We start from the raw sequence: 13701 nt of genomic DNA, 5'->3' as shown, positions 1-13701 counted from the left end.
AGTAGTGAAGCTGAGTTGTTTATGAAGTGTTCAGCAGTCTGATGGCCTGATGGAAAAAGCTGTCTCTCAGTCTGCTGGTACGGGACCGGATGCTGCAGAACCTCCTTCCTGATGAAAGTAGTCTGAACAGTTTATGGCTGGGGTGACTGGAGTCCTTGATGATCCTCCCCGCTTTCCTCAGGCAGCGCTTCCTGTAGATGTCTTGGAGGGGGGGAAGCTCACCTCCAATTATCCGTTCAGAGCACCGCACTACTCGCTGGAGAGCTTTGCAGTTGTAGGCGGTGCTGTTGCCATACCAGGTGGTGATGCATCCAGTGAGGATGCTCTCAATGGCACAGTGATAGAAGGTCCTGAGGATGCGGGGGTTCATGCCAAATCTTTTCAGTCTCCTGAGAAAGAAGAGGCGCTGCTGCGCCTTCTTCACTGTTTTGTTTATGTGTACTGACCATGTAAGATCCTCAGCAAGATGTACACCAAGGAACCGGAAGCTGCTCACTCTCTCCACAGCAGCGCCGTTGATGGTGATGGGGGTGTGTACTTCTCTGCACCTCCGGAAGTCCACTATCAACTCCTTTGTCTTTGCGACGTTGAGGGTGAGATGGTTGTCTTGACACCAGTGGGTCAGGGCGCTGACCTCCTCCCTGTAAGCCGTCTCATCACCATTGATGATAAGACCCACCACTGTAGTGTCGTACGCAAACTTCACAATGATGTTGGAGTTGTCAGTGGCTGTGCAGTCGTAGGTGTAGAGTGAGTATAGGAGAGGGCTCAGTACACACCCCTGTGGAGCACCAGTGTTCAGTGTGATGGGGGATGGTAAATGGCCTGTATTTATATAGCGCTTTACTAGTCCCTAAGGACCCCAAAGCGCTTTACATATCCAGTCATCCACCCATTCACACACACATTCACACACTGGTGATGGCAAGCCACATTGTAGCCACAGCCACCCTGCGGGGCACTGACAGAGGCGAGGCTGCCGGACACTGGCGCCACCGGGCCCTCTGACCACCACCAGTAGGCTACGGGTGAAGTGTCTTGCCCAAGGACACAACGACCGAGACTGTCCAAGCCGGGGCTCGAACCGGCAACCTTCCGATTACAAGGCGAACTCCCAACTCTTGAGCCACAATCGCCCCCATTGAGGTGATGCTGCCCAGTCTGACCACTTGGCGTCTGTCAGACAGGAAGCTAAGGATCCAGCTGCAGAGGGAGCTGCTCAGTCCTAGATCCTGCAGTTTCCTGTCCAGCTTCGAGGGAACGATGGTATTGAATGCTGAGCTGTAATCTACAAACAGCATTCTCACATACGTGTCTCTCTTCTCCAGGTGTGACAGGGCAGTATGTAGTGTCAGGGCTATGGCATCATCAGTACATTGATGAACTCTGTGTAAAGTTTGTCTTATTAAACAGTTTGATGTGAAAAATGAAGAAATGGTCTCAGAACAAGTAGTTTGAGCCATGATTTCAGATTCAAACAAATTTAACTGTTTTCAGTGGTACATGTGGAGCTTTATCACAGGAGGAGACACACTGACACATATTTCCTTTCAATTTGGTTTTCTACTTGTTTTCTATCTTTTTAGTTAATTAACTGATTTTAATTCTCAAATTTTGCCACCTAATTCATTATTTCCAAAGATATGCATGTGGCACAGTAAACTATAAAGACACATCTCCTGGATGCACTGGTATGCATCTTCAGTGATGTATCCTGGGGTCATCATGTGTTTCGGGTCTCACAACATCATACACCCTCGCCCAGGCGACCCAGCCGGGGTTGTTCAGGCCCCGACTTGCGTACCAGTAGCTACCCACGGATCAGCCCTCTTGATCCACAGCCACCTTGTGGCTTTCTCTGCCGCTTCACTCACAGCCTGGATGGCCCTCTTCTTGGCTGCCCCAGCCATGCCCAGCCGGCCTAGGACTTTGCAGAGTGATCGTCTTGCAAACCCCCTACAACCCACTTCTATGGGCTCATAGAAAGTCTTCCAGCCCCTTCCCCTGCACTCTTGCACTAGTTCTTGGTACTTTCCTCGTTTCCTTTCATTGGCCTCCTTAATCCGCTCTTCCCAGGGCACTGTGAGTTCCAGCATGATCAGCTGTTTTGAGGCCACAGAAATAATTATCATGTCTGGCCGGAGTGATGTTTTTGCAATGTTCTGAGGGAACTTTAGTTGTTTACCCAGGTCAGCCTGTAGCTGCCACTCAGAGGCTGTGTTGAGGAGGCCAGTTGTCAAATGTGGGTGCACCTGGGGTTTCTCTCCAGCTTTAATAAATCTTTCCCCACAGATGGAGGTTTGCTGGGCTTGGCAGAGTGTCGTATACTGCCTGCACTAGGAATCGGATCCGGTGGAAGTCTGCCTGCATGATCTATGCCCAGGTGACCTTGCGCTGCAATGTGCTCTCCCACCTTGTCCATGCTCCCTGCCGCTTAAGGCCTACAGCTCTACCTACTCGCTCCTCCTCCACACCTGCTCGGACCTCTTCCTGGAGTAGCTGGTGTTTCTCCTTTCCCTGTGCCCTGCTGACCTGGGCCTTTGGGAAGTACCCCAAGCCTGCTACCCCTGTTGCTAAGACCCCCACCAGTGTTTTCTGCCTTAGGCGTGACTCCGCCACCTCAACTGCCTTCTCAGCCTTCCACTTTCTTCCTGTCCTTACCTCAATACCTGCTGATGCCACCTTGCAGTCTTTAGAATCTCTGTACTGTAGGGCTTCTCGTGTGCAAGCCACCTTGAACTCATCTGTGAGACCACTGAAGGGTAACTGCACGCTGTTGCTTGCCCCATACAAGGCAGTGCTTGTGAGACTGCGGGGAAGTCCCAGCCACTTACGAAGAAAGCCACTGATCTTCCTTTCAAGAGATTCCACAGTAGTTATTGGAACTGTATAGACAAGCAAGGGCCACAGGATTCGGGGCAGGATGGAATGCTGGTAGATCCAGGCTTTAAATCTTCCAGGCAGGCCGGACTTATCTACCTTAATGAGCCACGCTCCCAGCTCCTCATTTGCCTTCTGAATGGCAGTAGAGTCTTTCAGGCTGGAGTCAAAGAGTTTCCCCAAGCTCTTAACTGGTTGTTCCATTATGGATGGAATAATGGTTCCTGAAATTGAGAACCGGAACTTGTCCGTCACCTTGCCCTTCTTCAGTACCATGGAGCTTGACTTGGAAGGTTTAAAACTCATCCTTGCCCATGAGATGAGTCTCTCAAGACCTTGCAAGATCCACCTACACCCTGGAACTGATGATGTTGTAATGGTGAGGTCATCCATATAGGCTCTGATAGGGGGCTGACGAACACCTGACCTTGTTAACGGCCCTCTGCACTCCACCTCCGCAGCCTTTACCACCATGTTCATTGCCAGGGCAAAGAGCGTACCTGAGATGGTACAGCCTGTTATTATACCTTTCCCGAGTTGGTGCCAGTCTGAAGTAACTGCCCTAGAAGTGACCCTAAGCCTGAAATTGGCATAATAGTCCAGGATCAGATCCTTGATCTTGCTAGGGACATGGTGGAGGTGTAAAGCATGCTCAACCAGTTTGTGTGGGATCGACCCATACACATTAGTCAGGTCCAGCCACAATACAGCTAGGTCGCCTCTGTTCTCATGGGCTTCTCTTTAACGTTTAACTACACCAGTGTGCTCTAGGCAACCAGGAACTCCTGGGATCCCCCCCTTCTGAACTGATGGATCAATGTAATTGTTTCTAAGGAGAAACTCAGTCAGTCTCCGGGAGACAACGCTAAAAAACACCTTCCCCTCCACGCTCAACAGTGAAATGCTCCGAAACTGGTTTATGTTTTTCGAATCCTCCTCTTTGGGAATCCAGTCTCCCTCTGCGCACCTCCACTGATCAGCAACTCTCCCTCTCCGCCATATCACCTTTAAGATCTTCCACAGGTGGAGAAGCAGCTCTGGGCAGCGCTTATAGACAGGGTAGGGTACGCCACTGGGACCTGGGGAGGATGCTGAGCGGGCTGCTTTGATGACCTCACACACCTCCTTCAAACTTGGCTCCGTCAACTTGAACTCTACAGATGGTGGGGCAGGGTTGATGAGAGCTTTGTTTGGTCCCAAGTCTTGTTCCCTCAATGGGTCATGGTCTCATGAAGGAAGTTATTCACCTCCTCTGCTGAGCACTCCAACTGCCCGCTTCACTTAACCCCAAGCAATTGTTTGGAAAAGCGAAAGGGATCAGCAATAAAAGCTGCACGTTTGCTGGCTCTCTCTCTTCCTCGCCTCCTGTGCCATTCTGCTCTACGGAGGGTAATCAGCTTCTTCCGCAAGATGTTGTGCAGTTCCTCTAAAGCTTGCTTCTCCTCCGCATCAGCGTTCTTGAACTGCTTCTTAAGGCTCCTGAGCTCCTGGCGCAGTTGATGAATCTTCATGGCCCTGCGGTTCATGGTGTAAGGGGTCTTGTTGTTACACTTCTCGATCAGACGAACCTTTCTGAGGCGTAGCTGACTATGATGGTGGTCATTGTTTTAAGCCTGCTGTCGGCATCTCTTTTGGCTACAGCTTGTATGATGTTGGAGACATCCTCATCAAACTTCTGCCACTCGCTCCGGCTGCTGGCTGTGGCCACTTAATCCGCTGTTGTGGAACTACACTGCTTGGATTGGAACAGTCCAGTGCATAGAGGGACTGGGCTCTGTGGGGTGCCTCCTGGCCAGGCTCCTCCTGCGTCTCACCAGGTTCAGGACCTGTGCGTTGCACCTCACTCTCCCGCTCCAAACATTTCATTCTAGCCTAATGGACCTTTAGGCCACGCTGGTTCTTACACAGCTTGCCGCAGATACATGTCTTACTCGTAGTCCTTTCATTGCGTTGGTCGTTAACCTTGAGTCCGTCCGATTGGAGACCTCATCCTCCCCCCCTCTCGGGATCTCCTGGGGGTATCTTTCTTTAGGGCTTTCCGTAGCTTTTTGGGGTGCTTTCTCACGAAAACTGCAGACCGGGATGCTAGCCCACCCTGCCCCTGGAGCCATCTTACCGAGCTGTCATCTGTCTCTCCAGTAGTCACCAAACTTTCTTGGTTGTCACCTAGTCTCTTCCTAGGCATCACTGGCTCAGCCAGAGTTTAACTATAAAGACACATCTCCTGGATGCACTGGTACGCATCTTCAGTGATGTATCCTAACAGTATCTTTAGCAGTAGCTCGGGACCTGACGGTAAATGTTTACTTTGTCTCTCTGAGATTTACTGATAGAAACCTTTGCAGAGAGAACAACACAGTATGAACTGTCTTCTCACAGGTACTGATAAAGAAACAAATATAGAGTTTCTCTTAATTCTGCTTCAGAGTGTTTTCTGTAATCTTGAACTTCACATTTTAAGTTTGCAGATGGTGAGCTAAAGTTGCCAGAATGTAATTTTCCTACAAAAATACAGGCTAAGTGTGTACCTGTGTTAGTGTTTTAACTGAGGAAGCTCAACAAAGCCAGTCCTTCTTTGTATTAATTGACTTGACAAAAGCAACAAACCCAGGTGAGAGATAAAGGGTATCACAACAGTGGTTATCTGTTTTCTCTTATTTTGATCTAATACAGGAGACATTAAAGTCACTTTAGCAAAATGTATTTTAATAGTTGAATGTTATTGGCAATAACCTACAAATATGACTGATCGGTGTTCTAGTTTGAGCCCTGCTAGCTCAATCAACAAAATGCAGTGAATGAACAAAAGAGAACTCTAAATCAAATCAATACTTGGTGTGAACACACTTTGCCTTCAAAACAGCATCAAGTCTTCTAGGTGCACTTGCACACAGTTTTTGAAGGAACTCAGCTGGTAGGTTGTTCTTAACATTTTGGAGAACTAAGCACAGACCTTCTGTGGATGTAGGCTTCCTCACATCCTTCTCTCTCTTCATGTGATCCCAGACAAACTTGATGATGTGCTCTGTGGGGGCTGTACAATCACTTCCAATACTTCTTGTTCTTCTTTACACTGAAGATAGTTCTTAATGACTATTCTTACCTGCAGAAAAAAATGTTGGTGCAAGAAGAACAGAGAACAAAATATGAGCTCAAGATTATAATCTATATTGACTAATCAAAGTGACCTTAAAGTTCTGTATAGTTAGTGTTTATTAGTGATGTCCTTTGGTGTATTGCAGGCCTTAGGATTAAGTTTTACTTTTCCAACTTTGTTTTATTGATTTCAACAATGACATGACACGAGGGACAGTCTGGCCATATGCTTGGCTAAGTGTGTCAAATATATTCCTCCTAAATACACTCAGTTTCGAACAAGACCAAAACATGTGGACATGGTTGACAGGCGATAGTCCGCATCTGCTACAGGCATCACTAATGGTTGGATAGATTTTAGATAATTTTGCGTTTGTATAGTGTACTTTATAGACCACCTTGCAATGAATCAAAGCATGACGAGCACAAATTGAGGACGAGTGAATCAATTTCAAAGCAGAATCCCACTGCTGTTCTGGCAGGGTTGTCTGTAGCTCTTCCTCCCAACTCAGCTTAATATGAGAAATTGATTTGGGGACAAAAGCATCTAGTATTTTATACAAGGCCAATGAGGGTTCGTCTGCAGGATGATATCCAGATTTGTTTCTGGAGGCCGATTGGAAAAGTGAGGGAACTGCGTTTTTACAAAATCTCTAGCCTTAAGATAATGAAAAAAGTTGGAATTAGGCAGGTAATATTTAGAGGATTAAGTTTTACTTCAGTGCAGTTCAGTGATTGATGGAGGGAATTTTATTGTAGTCACAGAGATCCTTAACAGGGAGGAGAAAAAGAGTAACACTGGATCACAACGATAAATTCTAAGAAAACAATATGTATTTAATTTTATCCAATCAAAACCATCTTTATTCATAAAGGACTTTAAAATACCCAGCACAGGACTAATAGAATAAAACAAAATGGTAAAAAACAAAAAACATCAAAATTGAAACAGCCCTATATTTAAAACAAGATAAAACAGCATAGAATCAAATAATAACAAACAAACAAACAAACAAACAAACAAACAGAAGAGGCCTGTCTTATCTGTAAACGCAGATTGTTCCACCGTTTTGGTGCTGCTACAGCACAAGCACAATCTCTTTTATGTTTATGCTCAGTTCTGATTACATTAAGGGACAGTCATCAGCTGGCATCTAAATACACATTTAGGGCTACCAAAAACCATCACCTCAGTCTTTTTGTCATTGAACAGATTTATCCAGAGGAGAGATGCATCAGTGCAAACGATTTCATTCTTTAAACCTGGACTCTGTGAATGGCCGACTGTTCGATGTGCTAAAGCAGTGGTTCCCAAACTTTTTTGACTGGGCCTCCCTTTGTTTTACAGAAAAATGTTCGCGCTCCCCCCCCCTCGCGAGTTCACACACACACACACGCACTAACACATCCTCCAACCACACACACCCATATTTTGCTCAATTGTGGTTTATTTCACACCTCAAACATTTATTAAAAAAAATTAAGCAAATACAAGTAATCTGCAGGTAATAATAAAATAAACTACTAACTATTTTACGCTACGTCCACACCTACATGGGTATTTTTGAAAATGCAGCTGTTTCGTCCACACGTAAACGGTGTTTTGAATCACCGAAAACGGAGATGTTTTTAACTCATTTTTTACCTTTATGTGTGGACGAGGAATGCAACGTCCTGTTTGAACAGGAACAACAGTGAACAACTGTTCTGTTTGTCATGCAACGTTAAAGGTATGTGCCTCTTTTCATGTCACGCTGTGCGCCACGTTATTGCTTACATGAGAGGAATGGCAGATAGTCAGATTAACAGTATTTTGTCTCTATCTTAAGGTTTTACACGCTTACATATAAACACGCAGTTACTGTCCCTCTATTTAGAAAGGCAGAGGAATCACGGTGTAATTATTTTCCATGTAGTTGTTTTTTTCCTGTGTAATAATATTCAACATTGCTATCAATAAATTTAAAAAAAAAGCCTCTCTGTGCAAAATGGGTTTAAAAACATGAACAGCTGTGGGATACTGTTTTTCCTTGATTTGAACAGGGGGAACAAATCGTGGCAGGATCAGCCTGATATTATTTGACCTACCTTGGCACTTGTGCAGGTGAAACCAAAGGGAAGATATGCTTCACCATATTTTCTAGTCTTTGGCTTAGAATGAAGTTGGTTTGGAAACATATTCAGCTATGCTTTATCTCCTGCTTTGCGTTTGTGTAGGCACCACATGATAGCAGTGTCCAAGCGTTGTTGGGGTTTTTTTTCCCTTTTCATAGAAAACATTATTTCTCATCAGACCATGAGCAACATTTAGGCATGTAACACAGTAACACTTTTATTTTTTTACATATTCAGCAGAGAGAGTTAGCTGTGTGCACTACTAAAAAAAGGCTGTTCTAATTCTCAGCATCGCTCCTCTCTTTCCCTGAGTCCTTAGCAATTCTCCCTCTCACGATGACGTTTTGCTCAAGGCCAAGGAAAGAGTTTAGGGAAAGGAGTAGTGATGCGCGAATCATGAACGAATTGTTCAATACTCGAGAATCACTTTACTGACTCATGAATCATGATTCACAAGCCCAACTGACTCATCTCTGTTGCTGTTAGCAGCAATATATCTAGCTTATAATTAAAATTGTGGAGAAAAACACAACATCCAGTATCTTAACAAAATAATTTCTGCTCTGAACTGGAAGAAAAACCCCTGAGTAGAAGCTCACATCAAGACAATAGCTCCTCAGTTCACAGTAGCATCGCTCTGCTAACATGCTAACAGCACATTTGAGCTACTCATCCCCTCCCTTCCTGTGCTGAATCGTAGGGTAAGCAAATCACTCAGGACTCACTAACCCCCTCCCTCCTGTGCTGAATCGTAAGCGTAAGCGAATCACTCAGGACTCGCTCACCCCCTCCCTCCTGGCTCACAGCTTCTTCTTCTTCTTGGTTGGCAACCAATGTTAAGGCGCATTACCGCCCACTGGCTCACAGCTCAGTGGACATTTAGATGAGAAAATATATATTTGACACATTTAAGGAAAATACTAATAAAATAAAAATAAACAAAATAAATGTTTATTAAGAAATTTTGATAGGAAATTGCTTAATTTTAGAAATGTTTTGCTCTTTTTTGCTCTATAAAATAGTTTTTTTGTTTTAGAATCACTCATCTTAGCAGTAGGATTTACATGAAAAGAGAAACAAATTAAGTTTGAGTGAAAATGTACATTTTTGCACTCTCTGGTCAACTGACTCAGTGAATCAAATGACTCAAAAATTCGTTTCGCTTTGGTGAGTGACTCATTCAAACTCGATTCAGTAAAAAGAATCAAATTTACCATCACTAGAAAGGAGATTGGCGCTAATTTTGAAATAACACTCCACATGGTTACCTTGTGACACTGAGTCATGTGACCGCACAGCCACAAATCACAGCAGAGCCGGGAAAAGGGGGCGGAGCAAAGTGTCTGTGCAGGAGTGGAGTCCAGCAGAGAGAGCTGCTTTTTCATGAAACGGGAGTAAAGTAGTGAACTTACAGGAACATATACCACTATCAACGTTTGGATCGATACCTGCATCGATCTGCACACCCTTGTCTCCTGGATTGCAGTTTAGATCAGCGTGAACCACGTGGGTCTCTGCTCCCTGATCTGTTTCCTGTGTTTGGAAAGACTTCCACCTTCATCACGGAGTTTCTCTCGGCTTTTTGTGGGCTCATCTAAAGGTAAGCACCGAGCTAACTTTAATGTGGGTTCAGTTTATGTTGAGTTTAGCTCTGTTCAGAATAATAGATTGCTTGATATACACTGGAGTTAGACAGACTGTAGAGTTTGTAATTGCTTGGAACATTATGAAATGGCGGTTGCTAGGGGGTAAGAATACATATAGAAAATTAGTCTTGGAATATGAACAAAAGGATGGGCTGCAGGGCAGGAGAACAACCAACCCCCACCAAGAACAGTCAACCCCCACCCCCAGGACAGGAAGCCACAGGTACAAGCCTGGGGGAGGGCAACCCATGGTGAATAATCCGGTTGTTCAGTGATGACGCGACGAATCCTACTTCCGGGCCTAAAGTAGTCTGCGTTTAATATGGCTTTTGTGTTGTTAACCTGTTTAATGTTTTGTATTTTCTTCTATTTGATCTCAAAAAGCTCCTAAAACAGTCAGTGATCACTGTTGACCTCCCTCGGCTTTCATTACCGCTAATCATTTATTTAAGCTCAGTTTTTAAAACCTTAGGATGTAGCTACAGCCCATCCCATGCAGCAGTATATGAAGGACTAACCTCGTATTGTGGATGGATTATCTCAGTTGTTCTCCTGGCTGAAGTTTGGTCCCTTTACAACATCCTGCCATGCGATTACATTTGTTCATGACCACCGAGAACACTCACGTTAACTTTTATTGAGTGGAAAAAAAAGTTAGCTTGTTTATATTATGCTAACATAGCTGTGTCGCTAGCGGTCACGTAGCACATCATTATACACCAGCTAGCCAAACTTCAGTAACCCTACAAACGTCACTGCTGTTTAGTTTCCCGTCTTCATTTATGTTGGAAGTGATAACAGAGCTGTAAGTTTGAATTTGTTTCCAAAACCCCGCAGTCAGGACATGCTATATTGTATTTAGATAGAAGCTAGCGAGCTAACTCCCTGCTAACTTCTAACTCCATTAAATGTCATAAATTCCGTTTTCATAGATGCCTGGATGTTAAACTCAATTGTTACACCTGGTAGAGCAGAACGCTGATCATTTTATTAAAGATGAAAGACTTTAGACAGTTTTTCAACTCTCAGTAATGCCATAGTAATCGTTTGATATATGGACCTGCAGCGGAGTTTAGGTCCAGACACTGCTAGTGACGTCAGACTGAACAATTGGATAGAGGCTGTGTCCCAATTCAGGGTCTGCACCCTTGAAGTACGCATTTTAAGTACCATTACCTCACCGCCACGCGACGACGGCTGTCCCAATTCGAAGTGTACTTCAAATTGGGACAATACTCCAAATGCGCCGTCGATTTCCCCAAATATCAAGCGTGGTCCGGTGCACGCTTCGTGGTCCCATATATCCCACAATTCATAGCGCGGCGGTGGGTGTGGATAATTTTGCCGCAAAATACGGCAGAAGGGAGCGGCCGAAGAGGTTGTTTTTTTTTTCCCCAAACTTTATTGAAATTATAAAGAAACAAAAACTAGTAGAATGAAACGGCACCTTGGTACTACCAAACCTAAGGTTGTCTCCCATAGACAGAGTGTTCAGGAAACAAGCGAAACACAAGCTGAATCTGAATCAAGTGACCTAAGTAAGTTAAAGAAGCAAGTTGCTGACTTGAAGAGTCAATTGACAGCACTCATGAAACAAAGAAAACCCACTGCTTCTAAGAAAGAACACATGCAGAAAGATGAAACTAAAAAACCTGACCATGCAAAGACTGAACCAGGGCCCCCTCCACACAGCGCTTTAACTGTAAAGCCAAAACCGTGGTACTGTTTCCGTTGTGGGGAGGATGGTCATATTGTGGCCACCTGTGAGTCAGATCCAAATCCTGCCCTGGTAGCTGCTAAAAGAAAGGAACTGAGAATCCGTCAGCAGTTATGGGAAAGCCAACACCGAACCACACCCTCGTTAAACTGAATTCAGTCCCTGTCGTGGGACAGATGGGGACTGCAACGGGTCAAACACGTCCCGCTGATAAGAAGCCTAAAGTGACCACTAAGAAGGGTGCAATGTTAACATTGAATGCTGAGCATGGTAATTTCAAATTACCCAAAGGTTTAATAGGGGCAAAAACTACAGCACAGGTTCAAATAGAGGGCAATTGTGTTAGCTGCTTAATGGATACAGGCTCTCAAGTCACCACTGTTCCCCAGTCATTTTACAATCAGAACCTGTCACAACATGAGATCCGGCCTCTCTTTGAGCTTTTGGAGGTTGAAGGAGCCAATGGCCAATCTGTGCCTTATCTAGGCTACATTGAGATTAATGTTGTATTCCCCAAAGAGTTTTTGGGTGCTGAGGTTGAAGTCCCCACACTAGCATTGGTGGTTCCAGATGTTCGTACAGTCCCCCAGCCACTAGTTTTGATAGGTACTAACACACTAGATCTACTTTACGAACTCCATCGTGATACCTGTCCTGAAGAGTATGAACCATCACAATATGGTTACAAAGCAGTGCTAAAGATTTTGGGGCTGCGACACAGGCAGTGCAAGGATAACCGCCTTGGTCTGGTCACCTCGCTCGGAAAAGACCCCCAGCTAGTTCCAGCAGGACAAACCGTAGTGTTAGAGGGGTTCATTGATGTAAACAGTCCTACCACTGAGAAATCCGTCCTCTTAGAACATCCCTCCTTGTCAGCACTGCCAGGTGGGGTGTTAGTTAAACCTTGCCTCATTGACTTGCCCCAGAAAGCACCATATAAAGTGCCGGTCGTAATGACTAATGAGCTGGATCATGATGTTGTTATTCCCCAGAAGTGTGTGATTGGGGAAATCAGTGCATTTCAGCGTGTTCTCTCACATGAGCATTGTGTGGTGACACCAGATTCTAGCACCAAGCAGAAGCTAGGCCTCAACTTCAACTTCGAGGACTCACCCATAAGTGCTGAGTGGAGTGAGAGAGTAACACAAAAACTTGCCAATATGCCAGAGGTCTTCGCGCAAAATGACATTGACTTTGGGAGAACTAATCGGGTAAAACATCAAATCAAGCTATCTGATGAGACTCCATTTAAGCACAGGGCACGCCCCATACACCCAAATGATCTGGAAGCTGTCCGAAAGCACTTGCTAGAACTTCAACAGGCAGGTGTGATCAGGGAGTCCACATCACCCTTCTCTTCTCCCATAGTGGTGGTGAGGAAGAAGAATGGGGATGTGCGTCTCTGTGTTGATTACAGGAAGCTCAATCTGCAAACAGTGAAGGATGCTTATGCACTCCCAAACTTGGAGGAGACTTTCTCCACGCTGACTGGTTCCCAGTGGTTTTCTGTCCTCGACTTAAAATCTGGTTACTACCAGATTGAGGTTGAAGAGGCTGACAAACCGAAGACAGCTTTCGTTTGTCCCATTGGATTTTGGGAGTTTAACCGTATGCCGCAGGGCATTACGAATGCTCCAAGCACATTTCAGCGTCTCATGGAGAAATGCATGGGGGATATGAACCTGAAGGAGGTTCTTGTCTTCCTTGATGACATCATTGTTTTCTCTAAAACGCTGGAAGAACATGAGACCCGACTGATCAAAGTTCTGAACCGTCTGAAAGAGTATGGGTTGAAATTATCCCCCGAGAAATGTAAATTTTTTCAGACATCAGTGAGGTACTTGGGACATGTTGTATCTCGTAATGGGGTGGAGACTGACCCTGAAAAAGTGAAGGCTCTGCAAACTTGGCCAGTGCCTACTGATCTGAAAGAACTGAGGTCTTTTTTTGGTTTTGCAGGGTATTACAGACGCTTCATTAAAAGCTATTCTAACCTAGTGAAGCCCCTCACCAATCTGACCTCAGGTTACCCACCCCTTCGCAAAGGTACCAAGCCCAAAGCTAACACTCCTCAGTATCATGATCCGAAAAAACCCTTTGGTGAGCGATGGACTCCAGAGTGTGAACAAGCTTTCCGAGCGATCATTGAAAAGCTAACTACTGCTCCGATCTTGGGTTTTGCTGACCCCAAGTTGCCCTACACTCTCCATACGGATGCCAGCACTATGGGGTTGGGTGCTGCTTTGT

General features: G+C 45.1%; 1 pseudogene; it reads right to left on the bottom strand.

The window, feature by feature from the left end:
* Nucleotides 1–1747: 1747 nt before the first annotated feature.
* LOC113010363 (uncharacterized) lies at nt 1748–4816 on the bottom strand (annotated as a pseudogene).
* Nucleotides 4817–13701: the final 8885 nt, after the last annotated feature.

Source organism: Astatotilapia calliptera, chromosome 3 (assembly GCF_900246225.1).
Source record: "Astatotilapia calliptera chromosome 3, fAstCal1.2, whole genome shotgun sequence".
Lineage (NCBI taxonomy): Eukaryota > Metazoa > Chordata > Actinopteri > Cichliformes > Cichlidae > Astatotilapia > Astatotilapia calliptera.
This window is presented reverse-complemented; position numbering and strand designations above follow the sequence as displayed.